At 41.1% G+C, this 19,292-nt stretch overlaps 1 protein-coding gene across 10 annotated transcripts in view; it reads left to right on the top strand.

Moving 5' to 3' along the window:
- LOC144501332 (rab effector Noc2-like) overlaps window positions 1–19,292 on the top strand; it is a 235,784-nt gene that overhangs the window by 66,607 nt on the left and 149,885 nt on the right. For 6 of the 10 annotated variants that reach the window (XM_078224952.1, XM_078224954.1, XM_078224960.1 and 3 more), the window contains exon 2: window positions 10,071–10,123. The exons of the other annotated variants lie outside the window; for them this stretch is intronic. The gene's annotated coding sequence lies outside the window, so the exon portion shown is untranslated. The remainder of the gene's footprint in view (window positions 1–10,070; window positions 10,124–19,292) is intronic. 10 annotated transcript variants of the gene reach the window in all.

Here is a 19,292-nt window from a genome sequence, read left to right on the forward strand (position 1 = left end):
TTTGGTTTATAAACAATAGGCATAGAATGCAAAAGCAAGCCAGTTATGTTAAAACAGTTTAAAAAAAACACTGATTTGGCTCCAGCCGGAGTATTTTGTTCAATTCTGGATACATCGCTTTAGCAAGGCTACAAGGGCCTTTGTGGCGGGGTGCAGAAAGTACTTACTAATATTGTATCAGGGCAGCACGGTGCAGATTCGATGGGCCAATTGGCCTCTTTTGCACTGTAGGGATTCCATGATGAGACACTTCAGTTAAATAAGACATAGGAGCAGAATTAGGCCACTCGGCCCATCGAGTCTGCTCCACCATTCAACCATGGCTGATATTTTTCTCATCCCCCTTCTCCTACCTCTTCCCCAAATTAAGAAACTAGAGAAGTTGGGACATCCTCATTACAGCAAAGATTAAAATGAGATTTCATGGAGATCTTCATTACCATGAGTGGTTTTGATAGAGTAAATAAATGGCAAAATTCTCCCAAATCCCCGCTAGTGTGTTTGATAAGTGGCCATGGGGAGAGGATATGGTGGAAGGCCCCCCCCACCCCCCACCCCCACTTCCCCCTCTCCCCCCGGGAACAACGTGATATGCAGATGCTGGGACTCGCCAGAACAACACCTGGGGCTGCCTGTGAAGTTTGGAATGGAGGACACTGGCAACTCTGGAACACCACAGCAGTGGGTCATGGGAGCATCTATAGGTGGACCTTCCAGATTCAGTGTCCTGGAGGGTGGCCATCTTCCAGCCTCAGAAGCTTCCTGGAGATCCATCTTCATTTTCAGGAGTTCCATCATTCTTCTTCATTAGAGCAAAGAAGCTTAAAATATGATTTGATAGAGGTGTCCATGATTGCCTGTGGCCTCGATCTCAAACTTCACAGGCCGCCATCTTTCTTCAATAGTGGGTCAGTGATGCTGGACGCCTTTTCAGTATGGCACCCGACACGACAACAGACTGCGTGCCATCCAGGCCTGCCCCGCCACTGAATACAGCATGAAACACCCTGGTGAATGATTAATGAGGTTGAGGCCAGAAGATTTGGCATGTTTTCCTGCCAGCCTCCACAGCGGCAGGCACTTCCCGTTCATACCCCTGCCATTGCACTTAGTCTCAAAATGGGAAAATACTGCGCAAGGGGTACCCGTTTCCAGAGGGGGGCTGCTAACCCGAAAACACAGATTTGAGCTAATTGGTGAAAGAATCTGAAGCAACATGAGAAAAAAACAAATGCAGCGAGTTGTTGAGACTTAAGACCTGGAATGTACTGCTGGAAAAGGTGGTGGAGAGCCCCAATGTGGCCAGTATCCAAACTAGGTGGTCACCTAGAGCGCTAAAATTTTGGAGGGTGGCAAAAAGATGAATCGTTCATTCATGAAACTACTTAAGTAAGCAAACATACTTTAGCAGTGGCAATGAAAGGTATACATCTACAGATATAACCCACATATACTGTCATTAATATAGATTTTGATAGTCATTCGCAAAATTTTATATTATATTCATCATTTGTTTATTAGAAAGTTTTACAAATTTGAACACTACATGATTACTCCAAAACCATGAACCAGTAAATAATATTAAAGCATGTAATTTAATCTGGCCCTTTCTAATGATGAATGATTGTCCAAACCATGCATAAAGTCATCTAGTAACTGTTGCAGGGACACATTGGACACTATCTTCCTGATTCCCCAGCATTGGATTTTGGGGTGTACCCAAAGCACTCTCACTTCAGAATAACAATTTTAAACATCTCTCCGCCCCCCCCCCCCCCCCCCCCCCACGCACCTATAATGTGAGATTCCCTCCCCCACCTTGACCTGAGCTCCCCGAACCCAACTCCACACTGAACCGATCAACCCCCCCAATGCAAATGAAACCCCATGTAACCTGACTACTCTACTGATCAGATTCCATTCCCCCCACCCCCACCCTCCCCCCCTCCAACTTGATCACCCCTGACCTGATTCCTCTGACACAAGCAACATCCCAACCCGGCCCTACACCCCTGTTTGCACCCCCCCCCTAAGATGGGCAAATGGACACTTTGCATTTAAGTGCAGGTAAATTGCTTTGATATTGCCACTCTGCAAAAGTTACGGGCCATGGTATTACATCATGTAAACCATATTACGCATTATAATGTGCATTTTCTCTAGTACATATGCTGTGAAAGGTGTAGAATGCTGAGAACGTACAATTAATATGATTTTCTATTTCATGTAAAATAAATTTGTAATTATAAATGCAGAATTTTTATTCATACCCCTGTGCGATATTCATTTTCAGAGGTTAATTGTTGGGGGGAGCGATGTGTGTTTGTGGTGGTGACGTGAAGCTGAAAGTTTACCGAGGGTGGCTGATCCGCTTACACTAGCCCTGGTAGAAGCAGATTCAATCGCCAACTTCAAAGGTGAATTGGAAGAATACATGAAAGGGAAAAATGCTCAGTGCTTTGGGGGAAGGTGGGCAACTAGCTATCTCCCACAGAGAACCAACACAAGCCTGCTCCGGGCTGTAACATTCCATGTTCTAGGGAATCTCATGAAAATTGTTAATTTACTCTGTGAATTCTTCTTTCAGTGGGTGTGACACATGATTATCTTTAAAATGATTCCTGATTCACATAATCTAATTAAAATATAATAATCTATGAATACAATCGGTGTGCACACTTTTAATTGTGCATTTGAAAATTGCTTATATGTACTTAGCCTGCTTATATTTCATTAAACTGTGATGCACCAAAGCAAGGCTGTGATCTGTTGCATGGCAGTGATTATTTCAATCTGTGTTATAAAGCAATTTATAGTGACTATGGAATATGTCTTGATACGGGTTTAAAATATAATTGTTCAGTACCTGTGTAATGTTGATGCAAGATATTTTTCATGCGGTTTAAATAGGTTTAAAAGCTTAAATTTCGGTTGTAATAAACTTCACTTTTGTCATGTGATCATCCCCATCTGTCTTTTACCCCTATTTTATTGCCATTTCTGTTCATTTATCTGCTTGCCTGATTTAGTATGTAAGGCAGAAAATACTGAAATTGACCTGATTCATGGGAACCCACAAAAAAGAATGTTAGTGTCTAAAATGCTGATATGTAGTGAGGTTAAAACTATATATTGCACAAATTTAGCAGATATTTATATGAAGGACAATGATCTCTCCTGAATATAGGCAACTGTAAATGTTTGACATCCTCTAAAGCTGTGTTGCAGCTCATTCTCAAGTAATTATGTCCGCACATTAACTTGGGATGTATACTGCTAATTGAGCTTCTGGTCATTTAAAAAATTCATCAAGCATGTCAACTCGGCTTTGTTAGACATTTATAATGTATGTGGCTTAATTATCCTCCCTTGGTTTCTAACCCGTCTTTTAATGTTGAATGTTTATGCTAGTAGTGTGTTTTGTTTTGTGATAGAGTGATCAGTAATTCTTTCGCAACCAGTTACCATAGACCTAGACAAGATAAGGTTATTTTGGAGAGAACACCGTTTGCTGTTCCTCTGCAAAATCGATTTGTAGTTTTAAATACTTCACTAGTTCTGGTATGGAAGTCTGCAGAATATCTGAATCTTGCTAAGGTGTGAGCATATCATGGGTTCCCACACATGGTGAATTTTAGTATTTTCTTCCTTGTATACTAAATCAGGCAGGCACTGAGCTAACAAAACAAGGATAAAAATGACAACAAAATAAGGAATAATGGACAGATGAAGGTGGTCACAAAATCAAGGTACTGAAGTTCCATTATACTCCGCAAGACTGAAGCTTAAGACTTAAACCTCTATATTGAGGAGACCAAATGAAGATTAGAACATAGAACATAGAACATTACAGCGCAGTACAGGCCCTTCGGCCCTCGATGTTGCGCCGACCAGTGGAACCAATCTAAAGCCCCTCTAATCTACACTATTCCAATATCATCCATATGTTTATCCAATAACAATTTGAATGCTCTTAATGTTGACGAGTCCACTACTGCTGCAGGCAGGGCATTCCACACCCTTACTACTCTCTGAGTAAAGAGCCTACCTCTAATATTTGTTCTATATCTCTCACCCCTCAATTTAAAGCTATGTCCCCTCGTGCTAGCCATCACCATCCGAGGAAAAAGGCTCTCACTATCCACCCTATCTAATCCTCTGATCATCTTGTATGCCTCTATTAAGTCACCTCTTAACCTTCTTCTCTCTAACGAAAACAACCTCAAGCCCCTCAGCCTTTCCTCATACGATTTACCCACCATACCAGGCAACATCCTGGTAAATCTCCTCTGCATCCTTTCCAACACTTCCACATCTTTCCTATAATACGGCGACCAGAACTGTACGCAATACTCCAAATGCGGCCGCACCAGAGTTTTGTACAGTTGCAGCATGACCTCCTGGCTCTGAAACTCAATCCCTCTACCAATAAAAGCTAACACACCGTACGCCTTCTTAACAACCCTATCAACCTGGGTGCCCACTTTCAGGGATCTATGCACATGGACACCCAGATCCCTCTGTTCATCCATACTACCAAGTACCTTACCATTAGCCCAGTACTCTGTATTCCTGTTACTCCTTCCAAAGTGAATCACCTCACACTTTTCCGCATTAAACTCCATTTGCCACCTCTCAGCCCAGCTCTGCAGCTTATCTACGTCCCTCTGTAACCTGCCACTTCCCTCCGCACTGTCTACAACTCCACCGACTTTAGTGTCATCCGCAAATTTACTAATCCATCCTTCCACGCCCTCATCCAGGTCATTAATAAAAATGACAAACAGCAGTGGCCCCAAAACAGATCCTTGCGGTACACCACTAGTAACTGAACTCCAGGATGAATATTTCCCATCAACCACCCTCTGTTTTCTTACAGCCAGCCAATTCCTGATCCAAAGCACTAAATCATCCTCAATCCCATGTGTCTGTATTTTCTGCAAAAGCTTACCGTGGGGAACCTTATCAAATGCTTTGCTGAAATCCATATACACCACATCAACCACTTTACCCTCATCCACCTCTTTGGTCACCTTCTCAAAGAACTCAATAAGGTTTGTGAGGCACGACCTACCCTTCACAAAACCGTGCTGACTATCCCTAATCAAATTATTCCTTTCTAGGTGATTATAAATCCTATCTCTTATAGTCCTTTCCAATACTTTGCCCACAACAGAAGTAAGGCTCACCGGTCTATAATTGCCAGGGTTGTCCCTACTCCCCTTCTTGAACAAGGGGACAACATTTGCTATCCTCCAGTCTTCTGGCACTGTTCCATCATTTTGGATCCATCATTTTGTGGGACAAATCCATTCAGTCCGCAAGCATGACCCAGAGATTCCAACTGCCTGTCATTTTAATTCTCTACCTTGCTCCTTTGAGCTGACATTTCTGTCCATGGCTGCCTGCAGTGTTCCAGTGGAGCTTAGCTCAAGCTCAAGGAACAGCTTTTGACTGGACACTTACACCCACCTAGAATCAATATTGAGCTCAACAGCTTTCAATCACAACCTCTGTTACCATCTGTTATGGATTCTTTACAGTATCTTCTTGACCAAAATACTGAAATGAAAGATTCTATACCAACTCTATTCATTTTCATAAAGACTTGCAATGCTCAAATATTCACCTGTGCATTTCCTTGGCATTTACCGTGCATGTGTTGTTGCCTGGCCTAGTGCTTCTATGCGTTGCTACCCCATAACTGCAGCATTGCCAGTGAAAAGCTGTGAGCTTGCAGTAGTGGAGGCTGCAGATGGCCTTGCAGGATGCCCCCAAGCAGCTCCAGGCCTTGAGGTAGCAGCTCAGGGCTGTACCCCCTCCGCTTGGCAGCAGCTTGGGCTGATTGTTTGACTGACACAGGGCACTGGTGTAGGGACAGCAGTGGGAGCATGAATGTTGAATGAGGGCATTTGTGGATCACAGAACCCCTGCCACTCTCCCTGGCCAGCACCTCAGCAATTCTAGTAATCTTCTGGAGCCCCTTAGAGTGCTCATGTCTGCATCCATGATGGCAGCAGTCTGAGCATATATGGTAACAAGCACAGATCTCATGACCTCAGTCCGAGTTTCCATTGCTCCACTGAGATGGTAGTAGCTTTGCCTTGTGCCACAATAGAAGCTGAGACATCTGCCATTGGATGCTACATCATGACTGGTTCTGCAAGTATTCTCATGAAGTTGGCCACCATTTCCACAATGGAAAGTATAGGCTTAATCTCTGCATAAAACTCTGTGCCTTGTTGGAACTGACTCCTTCATTGTCCTTGATGGTGACAACAAGCTGTCTGGCGGGCGTGCAAATTCATCAAGCATATTGGTGTGCATGCCCATCTGCCTTCTGCTGTATGCTGTTCCAACAAAGTCCTCTGCAGCAGAATTGTCTGTGACCTCGCCCTCCAAGGAGCTGGCACATGCACTTCGGATCACTGTTATACAGGTCAGTCGTAATGTTCAGATTCATCTTGTATATTACAGTCTTAGGTATGCATGGTGCCAATGCTGGTGGCTGCATGTGTCAGATCAAATGATGGTGCTTCATCTTCAGAGGTGTGCTCTTGCTTTGGGTCTTCATCCACATCAGGCACCACTGATTGGTAAGGTAACTGGTTTCAGATATCTGAAATCAGAAATGTATAAGGTGAAGTTTGGAGTGAAGGAAATGAACCAAAAGAAAAATATGCCCAATTACACCATTGGCAGCTTGGACATCATACCAGACTGCTAGATGAGGGTAAAGTAGGTTTTCAGAAGGTACATAAGGCAGGTACATCCAGTTATTTTGAGGCCAATAATCCCCCTTTGTTTCCTGTGAGGATGTGTTGTGCTATCCCACTCTGGTTATTTGTCTCTTGGTTTCCCCAAGCTCACACTGTGAAAGCAATGGAAGCAGTTAGCTATGGAGGTCAATACTAAAAGTCTGGCCTCAAGGACCTGGATACAATGCCATAAAAAGTTCAATGACTTCACACATGTTGTCAAGGTCAGTGAATGCATCTTCAAAAGCTATATCTTAACAGGAAAAGATAAACTCTTTCTCCTCCACCTCCTGCACTGCCTTGAGCGCTGTATTCAAGACCCTGAGAACCCTTTTTTGGCTCTGGTTCCTTTCTGCTCAAAGGTCTTTCCAATCTATTTCCAACACCTGTTGCCTTCCAACATCCGCTTGAAGAGGCACAGACTGGTTTTAATTGGTGCTAGCCTTGCGCAAACCTAGGCCCCTTGCTAAGAGCAGAGTTACTCAGTAACTTGTTTATCCCAAGGCTGCACGCCACAACCATGGAGGCGTGCAGACAGCAATATTCCCTTGTAGATGCATGATTGAGCAGCAATTGACAATGTACCGTACAAGGAACAGAGAGTCTGTGGACAAGCAGTGATCCTTTTAAAATGTGTGATAATCTCAAATGAACCATGCACAGCAGACATCATGTGTAGTTTGCATGATGCCAGCATCACTTCCATTGGACCCTCATCGTGATCCTGAAGTAGTGAACATCCAGCCCATTGTGTTCAAAGTATGCTTTTAAATACGTTTTTTACTTTTCCAACCTGTAATAAAAGCTTTGGGTACACCTGCAGCTTAATTTATGACAAGTTCGTCAGTCCACCAGCATCACCCCCGCATCCCACCACTCCCTCTTCACTTGCAGTTTAAATTATTGTTCTCAGTTATCAAGCTGTTCGTGAACTGTCCTCTTTTATGAAGCCTTTGGTCAGTTTATTTTCTCGGTTGGCTTGCATAACATATGACTCAGGAATGTAGTTGTTAAGTGGGAGGCTCTTACCTGGTGATCTAATCCTGATTGCTTTATTGGAATCTAGTCAGTAACCAAAGGAGGTTAAAAATGAGTCAAAATGTCAAGGAAGAATTGTGTAGAGCACTTAAAACAACTTGAGGCCAATCCCTATGTCGTCACGTGCAAAAATAATATACATCTGTATCAGTGCAGAACAATTTAATATCATTTTAAAGTGTTCATATTCATTTTGAATGTGGTGTCAGAACTTTATAAACTTCAGATGGTGGGATTCCAATATCACAATGATTAAATATCCTTTTTACCATTGGCATTACTATGATGTGCTGAAACAGTTATTTTTGTTACAATGGGCCTTTTTTTGGATAGCAAGAGGGGAGTCAATCCGGGTTCTCAATCTTGACTGTCGTCTCGACAATCCTGTTACAAGAGTGTGTTTTGGTATTGCCAAGTCAGCAGGATTGTTGGAGTCTCCAAGAATTAAAGATTAATCCCTTGGACACTGCTGTGAGCATCCAGCAGAAAATCTATAGATGCATTAAAAGACGTGTGTACGGGTTTTTCTTTTCCATTTTCCTTGAGCTCTTTTTCTTGGTTTTACAAAAGATGAGTGGCTGGAAAACAAATTGCATGACTGGTTGGGGCAGGTTGTCATGTGATGAAGCCTCCAGGAACATGTCCAACCAGTGTTATGAACTCCAGCATCCATGTGAATATCGGGTGAAGACAAGATAAGACTCAGTTTTTGTGGCTTCTTGGCATCGACTTTTCTGACAAAACAGTCGTATGTCAAAGGCGGATCCTAGGCACATTCTTGCCTAAAAATGGTGTGTTTAGTCGTGTGAGCTGTGGGCAGGAACAATTCCTTCTTGCCTAGTCAAAGCACAATACAAAATTGAAGTTGAGCTTTTGCGATAAATTAACAGCTCTGTTTTATTATCCTCCAAGCTGGGGGCAGGGGCGGTTACGATCATGGATACGACTAATTAATGAACAGGAGATTGGTGTGAAAAGCAAGACATAAAAAAAAATCCAAATTGTTTGTGGAAATCTCTGTGGTTGAGTGTAAATCTTGAGCATTAGAATTTCCATTTAATGTGCCTACTTACTATGGAACTGCTAACTTGGATTAGGTTGTGTGCTTATTTGTACACAGCGGGGAAGTTTGAATTTAATTAATCTATTCATTCCAATTTCTTTCAAAGAAAGGTATCAGTAGCTGGAATATTGTTGAGTATATATGTGTGTTTGTGTATTTTATTTACATATATTTGCTTTCCAGATGTGCTGATACTTTTCAGATTAAATTCTTAATTTTTGATGAATATCAAAATTGCTGTGGAGGATGTCGGAAGGATGTGTAATTAAATTTTCATGCAAAAAGGACAACTGGGAATATTTTAGAAATCAGCAGATTTTCTACATCATTGCCTGGGGTCTGGAATATGGTTATAATGTTTAGCAGCTACCCTCGCCTGTCTCTTTAAAGCAGTCACTTCATTAATGGCCTCAATGGCTCAAGGACCAGTCAGGAGCTATTTATTATTGTTATAAGTTTCTTTGCAGCTCTCCTTTACTGACAAGTTTTGCAGCTTATAAACTGAGGGGCTGAAAAAGGAAAGGAAAAAAATTGTATACTTATCTTGAATGTACTTAGTAGTTTATCGAATTCAAAACAATCACAGCTGAGCAATGTGTGAAGCCTGGACAGTGATGGAAGTCCTCAAAACTGTAATATTAGATATGTAAATGCTGTAAATTTAGAATGACACCATCAATTTAAAACTGGTTTCAAGGGCGTTGTAGTGCTTGGAGCACCAGCATGACTCACAACAAATTGATGCAATGCTGGTTTGATTCTTTTTCCCCCTCAATCTAAATCGTAACTGCTGTGGGTTGTTTAATACAGGCACACGCATATACAGACAAAAGACTATTTACTGGTTCATTTAATATGCCTTAAAATATACAGTTTAGCAAGATTAAAATAAGATATACAAATTGGTAACAATGGTAAACTGATATAGTAGTTATTAAAACATTTGCAACTGCTATTGACAGTTAGTTGGTCAGAGCAAGCTGCAAGGATCGAGTTTGGTCAGTTTTTCTGCTTCGTCTAATCAGGCATGCAGACATAGGGATGTGAAGAACAAGATGCTTAACCCTGCAGTACAATACTAACCTTACAAACACCAGCGGAAAATCTCACCGGGGGATTGACGAGTCTCCAATTAGGCTGTTATAGTTCTGTAGTGTCTGTGACCTATCTGAAATAGACCGTTCTAAAGCGCTGCTATTTTCTGCCTATAGGTTGAATAGAATCCAGCAAAAACAAGCTGCATTTGAAACTTCCTGCTTTTAAAGTAAGTAAATTGTCTTATGTTGGTGCACTGAACTTGAAAGTCGGAACTTGAAAGCCATAAGTGACATTTCATCAATTATGTGTCTGTTTAGATCTATCGCCCAAATTGAATCCTGAACGGTTGGTCAGTTATGAGATTATGTATTTCTATGTCTACATGACAAAATGAACAAGGCTGGGTTTAACTGCTGCTGAGAGGTTTAGTTGATCCTCTACACCAGAAGGGATTTTGTCCACTAACCTTAAATTGTGCAACGCACTTTGAGCAGTATTCGAGTGAGACAATACTTGAAATCTTCACCTGCCTCTGCACCCATTAGGATTAGGCTTGTTGTATGGGAAAGTTAATGGATTTATTTTTCGCTAATCTTGTGAGAGGCAGATAGCCATTGTGGAGTACATAAAGCCAGTCACAAAATTGTTCTTATGCCCTTTTCTGCATTCTTTGGTGTGCTATTGGATAACTTCCTCTAAAATCCAATGAAACATAATTTATGTTTTCCTAATCCTCCTTATGTATTTATTCTGATCATGGGAGCTATTGACATGTTGTTAACATTTGGTGAGACAACAGAGAAGGTGCAAATGTGCAATAGAGAAGAAATGTAGAGAATTAAACCAAAAAGAGGTTCTGCAGGAAAATAAATACCAAGAAACCAAAGCAAGTAAATAGGTGAAAGACTAAAATACAATGTAAAATATAAGAAATCAAGACAGAAATGTTTTACTGTAAACTATGCATAGTAAGAGATTGAGATTATAATATGTGTGTAGTGTATCTGTACTGCTATCTAAATATGATGTTTTCTGTTTGTACTTGATGGAACTTGTAGATGTCATCACGCATGTTAATTGTGTTATTAAGTTAAGGATATACAGAGAGGGCATTGATTGCTTAAGTACCTTGAGCATGTAAAGAGAGACTTTTGGGAGACTGGGTATTGGTTAGGGAGAACAGACATCTGTAATGTTGCTTTTTGTAAATATATCTAGTATTAAGAAAAAGATTGACCTCTGGTTTCTAGTTAACCATCTGGCTGTCAGAAATGTAAGAATGGATACTAATCAGATTCCTTTGCTCTCCCATATGTATTTTCCTGGTGGTAAGAGATTATTACAAGAGTGGTAATAGTTAAGAGGTTAGAAGTGTAATTACAAACCTCTTGCTGCTTCTGTGGTGTTGAATCATGGACTTATTTCTGCCATCTACCAACAATTTTAACCCGACCCTGTCATTCCAGTGAAAACCGAGGGAGTGAATAATTAAAATTTGTGAGATCTGGACCCAAGGAAGCTGATCAGTCCCGATTGTGACCTTCTCAACTGAACAGGTGGCTAGAACACCTGTCCAAAGCTGATGAGGCCCTTGTTTTGTCATTTACATGTCAGGTACTGATGATATTGAGACCAGGCAGCAGTTGTAACTCTGCTGCCTCAGTTAGAAGCAGCTGTGAAGTGTCAGGCCAATAGAAACTGTGCCAACAGAACTCCAAAAGATTTTCGCTGAGAGCTGATGCAAAACTGTGCTATCTAGCAAAAGGATAGAGGTTCTGCAAAAAATATAAATCCTAAGAATTCAAAGGAATAAAACTTAGGGGTAAAAATATCTTTCTCCAAGTGAATGAGCATTTAGGTTCTCAATCAGACATTTAATAAGGCTAATAATAGCTATTGCACAAATAATTAAATGATTATTCCAAAATTAATTATTCCCTAAAATAAAAATCACAATTTTATGATTGGAAAACTTGCGTTGTATACCTAGGCCTAGTTTAGGAGAGAATTACCTAAGTAATTAACTTTCCAGAATGCGCTATTTTTGCAGTGTGCCATTTGGATGGACTACAACTGCTAGAAGAAGATATAGAGCTGTCTCTGTGATACCTTGCAGGACAAAAAGAGATTGTGTAGCATTGATTTCAAGTACCCAACTTGAGCTGGTATATTCCAATTTGAATACACACATGTATGAATGGTCATAGGATGGCGCTATTAAACTCTGTTGGCCTTATTGAAAACGTTGCACAACATTCAAATTCCGTACAATTTGTATAGATTTCTTGTTTTTCAATTATTTACAAATCAAACTTAACCACAGGTTTCCTGTTCCTAAGAGGGTGTCTCATTTCTTGACCCAAACTTACAGCACTTGAAAAGTACCTTAACTCATCTGGGCCTGAGACTAAGGAGACATTTTCTGAACAAAGGCTGATTTTTGCCCATGACCTTCAGTTGAATTTTTCATTTCGGACATGTCTGACTCTGACTTGGATTTTCCTGCATTGGTTCTCTCCTGACTGTGGTAAATGTGGCTTCAGCAATGAAAATCTCATTCTAGGTTGTCTTCTAAAAAAACAATTCAGTTGCCATTCTGTCAGTAGTAGTGAGGCATGATACATCTGGAGTACTGTGAGCAGTTTTGGTCCCTTTGTTTAAGGAAAGATATTATTTCAGAGAAGGTTCACTAGGATGATCCCCAGTATGGAGGGATTGTCTTATGAGGAAATGTTAAACAGATTGGCACTCTACTCATTGGGATTTAGAAGAAAGAGAGGTGATCTCATTGAAACATGTGGGATTCTTATGGGGCCTGACAGGGTAAATGCTGAGAGGATGTTTCCCCTCATGGAAGAGACTAGGACCAGAGGGCATAGTCTCAGAATAAAGATGTGCCAATTTAAGACTAAGACAAAGAGGAATTTCTTCTCTGAGCATTGAGTCTTTTGGAACTTCTTGCCACAGAGAGTTGTGAGGGCAGAGTCCATGTGTATATTTAAGGCTGAGGGAGATAGAGATTTTTGATCAGTAAGGGAATCAAGGGTCACTGGGAAAGGATAGGAAGTTGAATGTGAGGACTGTGGGATCAACCATGCACCTATTGAATGGCAGAGCATGCTCGAGTGGCCAAATGGCCAACACCTGTTTCTATTTTTTATGGTCTTATGTTACAATAACTAAACAAAAAAATGTCTCTCTGTGATTCAATGATAACTGACATTTCTTCTCATTTGTATCCAGAATTTGTTAAACAAAAGCATACTTAACAATTTGTACTGTGCGCTCTGCTGCTCCATTTGAAACAGGGTGATATAATGGAACTCTAATGGGTTTTACCTCATTTATTCTCATGAATCATACAAATTCTTCTGAACAAAACTGAGGTCCATTGTTGGACACAATTCCCTTTGGGAACCCATAAGCAGTAAACAAACTACTCAAAATATCTAGAGTTTTGCTAGTTGTTTCTTGATTCATGAGAAACCTGTAAACATAGGAACATAGGCAATTGGAGCAGAAGTAGACAAATTCAGCCCTTCGAGCTTGCTCCGCCATTCAATTAGATCTCTTCCTGGTCTCGAGTCCACCTCCCTGCAACTTATTTTGAATGGCTGTTTATAATGATGCATAGCTGTTACCCTTCAAATTCTGCAAAATCTGTGTGTGGCCTTTGCCACTCTCGAACTGGTCATGTCTATGGTCGCAAAGATATAGAGTCATAGAGGTTTACAGCATGGAAACAGGCCCTTCGGCCCAACTTGTCCATGCCACCCTTTTGTTTTAAACCCCTAAGCTAATCCCAATTGCCTGCATTTGGCCCACCTTACCCATGTAACTATCTAAATGCTTTTTAAAAGACAACATTGTATCTGCCTCTACTACTACCTCTGGCAGCTTGTTCCAGACACTCACCACCCTCTGTGTGAAAAAATTGCCCCTCTGGATACTTTTGTATCTCTCCCCTCTCACTTTAAACCTATGCCCTTTAGTTTTAGACTCCCCTACCTTTGGGAAAAGATATTGACTATGAAGCTCATCTGTGCCCCTCATTATTTTATAGACCTCTATAAGATCACCCCTCAGCCTTCTACACTCCAGAGAAAAAACGTCCCAGTCTATCCAGCCTCTTCTTATAACCCAAACCATCAAGTCCCGGTAGCATCCTAGTAAATCTTTTCTGCACTCTTTCGAGTTTAATAATATCCTTTCTATAATAGGGTGACCAGAATGGCACACAGTATTCCAAGTGTGGCCTTACCAATGTCTTGTACAACTTCAACAATTCGTCCCAATTCCTGTATTCAATGTTCTGACCGATGAAACCAAGCATGCCGAATGCCTTCTTCACCACTCTATCTACCTGTGACTCCACTTTCGAGGAGCTATGAACATGTACCCCGATATCTCTTTGTTCTGTAACTCTCCCCAACGCCCTAGCATTAACTGAGTAAGTCCTGCCCTGGTTCAATCTACCAAAATGCACCACCTCGCATTTGTCTAAATTAAACTTCATCTGCCATTCATCAGCCCACTGGCCCAATTGATCAAGATCCCATTGCAATCGAAGATAACTTTTTTCACTGTCCACTATGCCACCAATCTTGGTCTCATCTGCAAACTTACTAACCATGCCTCCTACATTCTCATCCAAATTATTTAGTATAAATGACAAATAACAGTGGACCCAGCACTGATCCCTGAGGCACACCGCTGGTCACAGGCCCCCAGTTTGAAAAACAACCCTCTACAACCACCATCTGGCTTCTGTCAAGAAGTCAATTTTGTATCCATTTAGATATCTCACCCTGGATCACGTGAGATTTAACCTTATGCAACAACCTACCATGCAGTACCTTGTCAAAGGCCTTGCTAAAGTCCATGTAGACAACATCAACTGCACTGCCCTCATCTACTTTCTTGGTTACCCCTTCAAAAAACTCAATCAAATTTGTGAGACATGATTTTCCACTCACAAAGCCATGCTGTCCCTAATCAGTCCTTGCGTCTCTAAATGCCTGTAGATCCTGTCTCTCCAAATACCTTCAACAACTTACCCATCACAGATGTGAGGCTCACTGGCCTGTAGTTCCCAGGCTTTTCCCTGCAGCCCTCTTTAAACAAAGGCACAACATTTGCCACTCTTCAATCTTCAGGCACCTCACCTGTGACTATCAATGATTCAAATATCTCGGCTGGGGGATCCGTAATTTCCTCCCTAGCCTCCCACAATGTCCTAGGATACACTTCATCAGGTCCCGGGGATTTATCTACCTTGATGCGCTTTAAGACTTCCAGCACCACCTCCTCTGTAATATATACACTCCTCAAAACATCACTATTTATTTCCCCAAGTTCCCTAACATCCATGCTTTTCTCAACAGTAAATACTGATGAGAAGTATTCATTTAGGATCTCACCCATCTCTTGTGGATCGGCACATAGATGACCTTGTTGATCCTTAAGTGGCCCTACTCTCTCCCTTGTCACTCTTTTGCCCTTTATATATTTGTAGAAGCTCTTTGGATTCTCCTTTTCCTTATCTGCCAAAACAATTTTGTGTCCCCTTTTTGCCCTCCTGATTCCTCTCTTAACTCTACTCCTATACCCCCTATACTCTTCAAGGGATTCACTTAATCCCAACTGCCTATGCATGTCATGTGCCTCTTCCTTCTTCTTGATCAGGGCCTCAATATCCCGAGTCATCCAGGTTCCCTACTTCTGTCAGCTTTGCCCTTCACTCTGAGAGGAATGTGTTTACCCTGAACCCTGATTGACACACTTTTGAAACCTTGCTACTTATCAGACATCCCTTTGCCTTCCCACTGACTCCCCCAATTAACTTTTGAAAGCTCCTGCCTGATACCATCAAAATTGGCCTTGCCCCAATTTAGCATTTTAACTTTTGGGCCAGACCTATCATTCTCCATAGCTATCTTAAAACTAATAGAATTATGGTCACTGGTCCCAAAGTGATCCCTTACTCACACTTCTGTCACCTGCCCTTCTTTATTTCCCAAGGGGGGTCAAGTTTTGCCCCCTCTCTAGTCAGGCCATCCACATACTGAATGAGAAATTCCTCCTGAATACATTCAACAAATTTCTCTCCATCCAACCCTCTAATACTATGGCTGTCCCAGTCAATGTTGGGACAGTTAAAATCTCCGACTATTACTACCCTATTTTTCTTGGAGCTATCTGTAACCTCCTTACATATTAGCTCCTCAATTTCCCGCCGACTCTTTGGGGGCCAATCGTACAACCCTATCAAAGATTTCCCCTTCTTATTTCTCAGTTCTACCCATATAGACTCAGTGGCTGAACCCTCGGATATATCCCCTCTTAGTACGGCCATGATGTTTTCCCTAATCAAAAGTGCAACTCCCCCTCCTCTCTTACCTCCTGTTCTATCTTTCCTGTGTCCAAAGAGTGATCTGTGTTTTTAAAACATATTTCTAATCTCTCCCATTTTTATTTCCGGCCATGATCTTGTATTTATATTCTCGAGTTATCAAATTATTGAAGAAATTGACTTAGGCATAATTTTCCATCCTCTGTAAGATCTGCTCTAAGAATTTTACATTTGTTGAGCTAAAAGCAGTCAGTGATTTAAATACGATCTTAACCTTGGTTTTAACCGCTTATTAATTGACACTATTATTGTATCCATCTCATTGAGTGTGTTTTATTACTGGTGACCAGTGTAATTCTTTGCACAGGTTCGGTACATTAGCATATCCATCCTAAATTCGGTCAATTGTGCATTTTCTTTTCTTGGGATGGGAATCTACATTTACCTTAATAATTCTTTATTTGAAAAATCCTCCGAACAATTTGCTTATGGAAGCCAGGATCTATTGTTTGGTCTTCAAGGTACCAAGTCTTCCGTCTGCTGCAATCTCTGATCAAAGTTCCAGCGTACCTACTTTAACGAGCGGAGAAAAGTACACTTCAATCTGTAGACCTTCTGTTCGAACTAATGATCCTAACATGTCAAATAATAGTTTCGGAAGCTATAATTGAGAAGATTCAGGCCCACATTTTAGCTTATGATGGCTTTAAAAGTTTATTTATTAGTGTCACAAGTAGGTTTACATTAACACTGCAATGAAGTTACTGTAAAAGCACAATATTATGTTATTAGAACAGCAGTACACGGAGAAAACCAAGGATCCAAGAGGGCAACTTTTCCAACACAAGATATTCCAAATATTTCCCAGCTCTAGCACATTCTTTGTTGCTTAATTTTCTTTTTATTCATTTGTGGGACATGGGCATCACTGGCTGGCCAGTATTTGTTGACCATGGAGGGCAGTTGTGAGTCAATCACATTGTGGTGGCACTGGAGTCACATGTAGGCCAGACCAGGTAAGGACGGCAGATTCCCTTCTCTAAAGTGCACCAGATTTGTTTTCCGACAACTGACAATGGTTTCGTAGTTATCAATAGATTCTTAATTCCAGATTTAAAAAAAAATTTCAAATCCACATGTGCCGTGGAGGGATTTGAACCCAGGTCCCCAGAACATTAGCTGAGTTTCTGGATTAATAGTCCAGTGATAATACTACTAAGCTGTCTAAAAGATTTCCAAAAAATGGCAATTTTTAATTCGGGAGGAACAGATTTGATTTGATTTATTATTGTCACACGTATTAGTATACAGTGAAAAGTATTGTTTCTTGCACGCTACACAGACAAAGCATACCATTCATTGAGAAGGAAAGGAGAAAGTGCAGAATGTAGTGTTACAGTCATGGACAGAGTGAAAAGAAAGATCAACTTAATGCGTGGTAGATCATTCAAAAACCTGACAGCAGCAGGGAAGAAGCTGTTCTTGAGTCGGTTGGTATGTGACCCCAGACTTTTATTAAACAAAAAGAAGCACAAGGAAATCAGCTTGAATACACTCAAGTAGCTCAATGGCTATACACAGTATCTTTAAAGTTACCCAGTTCCAAATCCCTGTATTTCCCTAATCTTCAGGTAATCTTAATCCTAATCTTCAGAGTGGTTATGGGCATAGTGGCAGATTGGTTAGCACTGCTGCCTCACAGCCCCAGGAACCGGGTTCGATTCCTGGCTTGGGTCACTGACTCTGCGGAGTCTGCACGTTCTCCCAGTGTCTGCGTGGGTTTCCTCCGGGTGCTCCAATTTCTTCCCACAGTCTGAAAGATGTGCTGGTTAGGTGCATTGGCCATACTAAATTCTCCTTCAATGTACCTGAACAAGCGCCAGAGTGTGACGACTAGGAAATTCTCACAGTAACTTCATTGCAGTATTAATGTAAGCCTACTTGTGACTAATAAATAAACTTTAAACTTTTAATCCTCCCCAAATAATATTCTAAAGGATTTAAAAACTGTGGGCAAAGTCCAGTAATAATCATCACACCAGACACTTCTATCTCTCTGGTTCCTACTGAACAACTAATTTTCCAAACAGGTTTTTTTACAGACACACCTAGCTGGGAGTTCTCGCAGCTTTTCTTGTGGCTGAGTTTTGGTTGAAATTTGGACCTGATATACCATTTTTGCTTTTGATCTTCCCTTCTCTGAACTAACCTCCTCAGGCTAATGGAACGCTGGCCTTTAAAACCAGAGGACTGGAGTATAAGAACACAGAAGTTATGCTGCAGCTATACAAAACCTTTGTTAGATCCCACTCAGAGTACTGTGAGCAGATCTGGGAACCACGCTTTAGGAAGGATATATTGGCCTTGGAAGAAGTGGAGCATAGGTTTACAAGAATGATACCTGGACTTTAGGGGTTCAATCATGAGGCGAGATTACACAAATTAGACCTGTTCTGTCTAGAAATTAGAAGGTTAAGGGGTGATCTGCTCGAAGTCTTCAAGATACGAGCAGGAAAAGACAGAGTAGATAAAGATAAAATATTCCCATTGGTTGGAGATTCTAGAACTAGGGGGCATGGTTTAAAAATTAGAGCCAGACCATTCAGGAAAGATATTAGGAAGCTCTACCACACAAAAGATGGTAGAGGTTTGGAATTCTCTTCCACAAATGGCAGTTGATGCTAGATTAATTGTTATCTTTAAATCTGAGATAGATAAATTTTTGCTAAGCAAAGGTATTAGGGGATATGGGTTAAAGGCAGATGGGCTACAGATCAGCCATGCTCATTAAATGGTGGAACTCAATAGCCTATTCCTGTTCCTACGTTCCTAGATGTCGCTGTTAATTACCTTCATTTTGTGAGTCCACAGTTTAAAATGTAATTGTGAAGTTCACATCTCATCTCCTCCTTTGAACCTCTAGCATTCTTACTCAATCCCTTGACATTCTATTCTCCATTGTTACCGACTTGCCTTGGGTAAACATCTGTTTACAGTGTCGCTAGGTTTATCAACATATCAAAAGCACTAGTTCCAACAACCT

Source organism: Mustelus asterias, chromosome 12, assembly GCF_964213995.1.
Source record: "Mustelus asterias chromosome 12, sMusAst1.hap1.1, whole genome shotgun sequence".
NCBI lineage: Eukaryota > Metazoa > Chordata > Chondrichthyes > Carcharhiniformes > Triakidae > Mustelus > Mustelus asterias.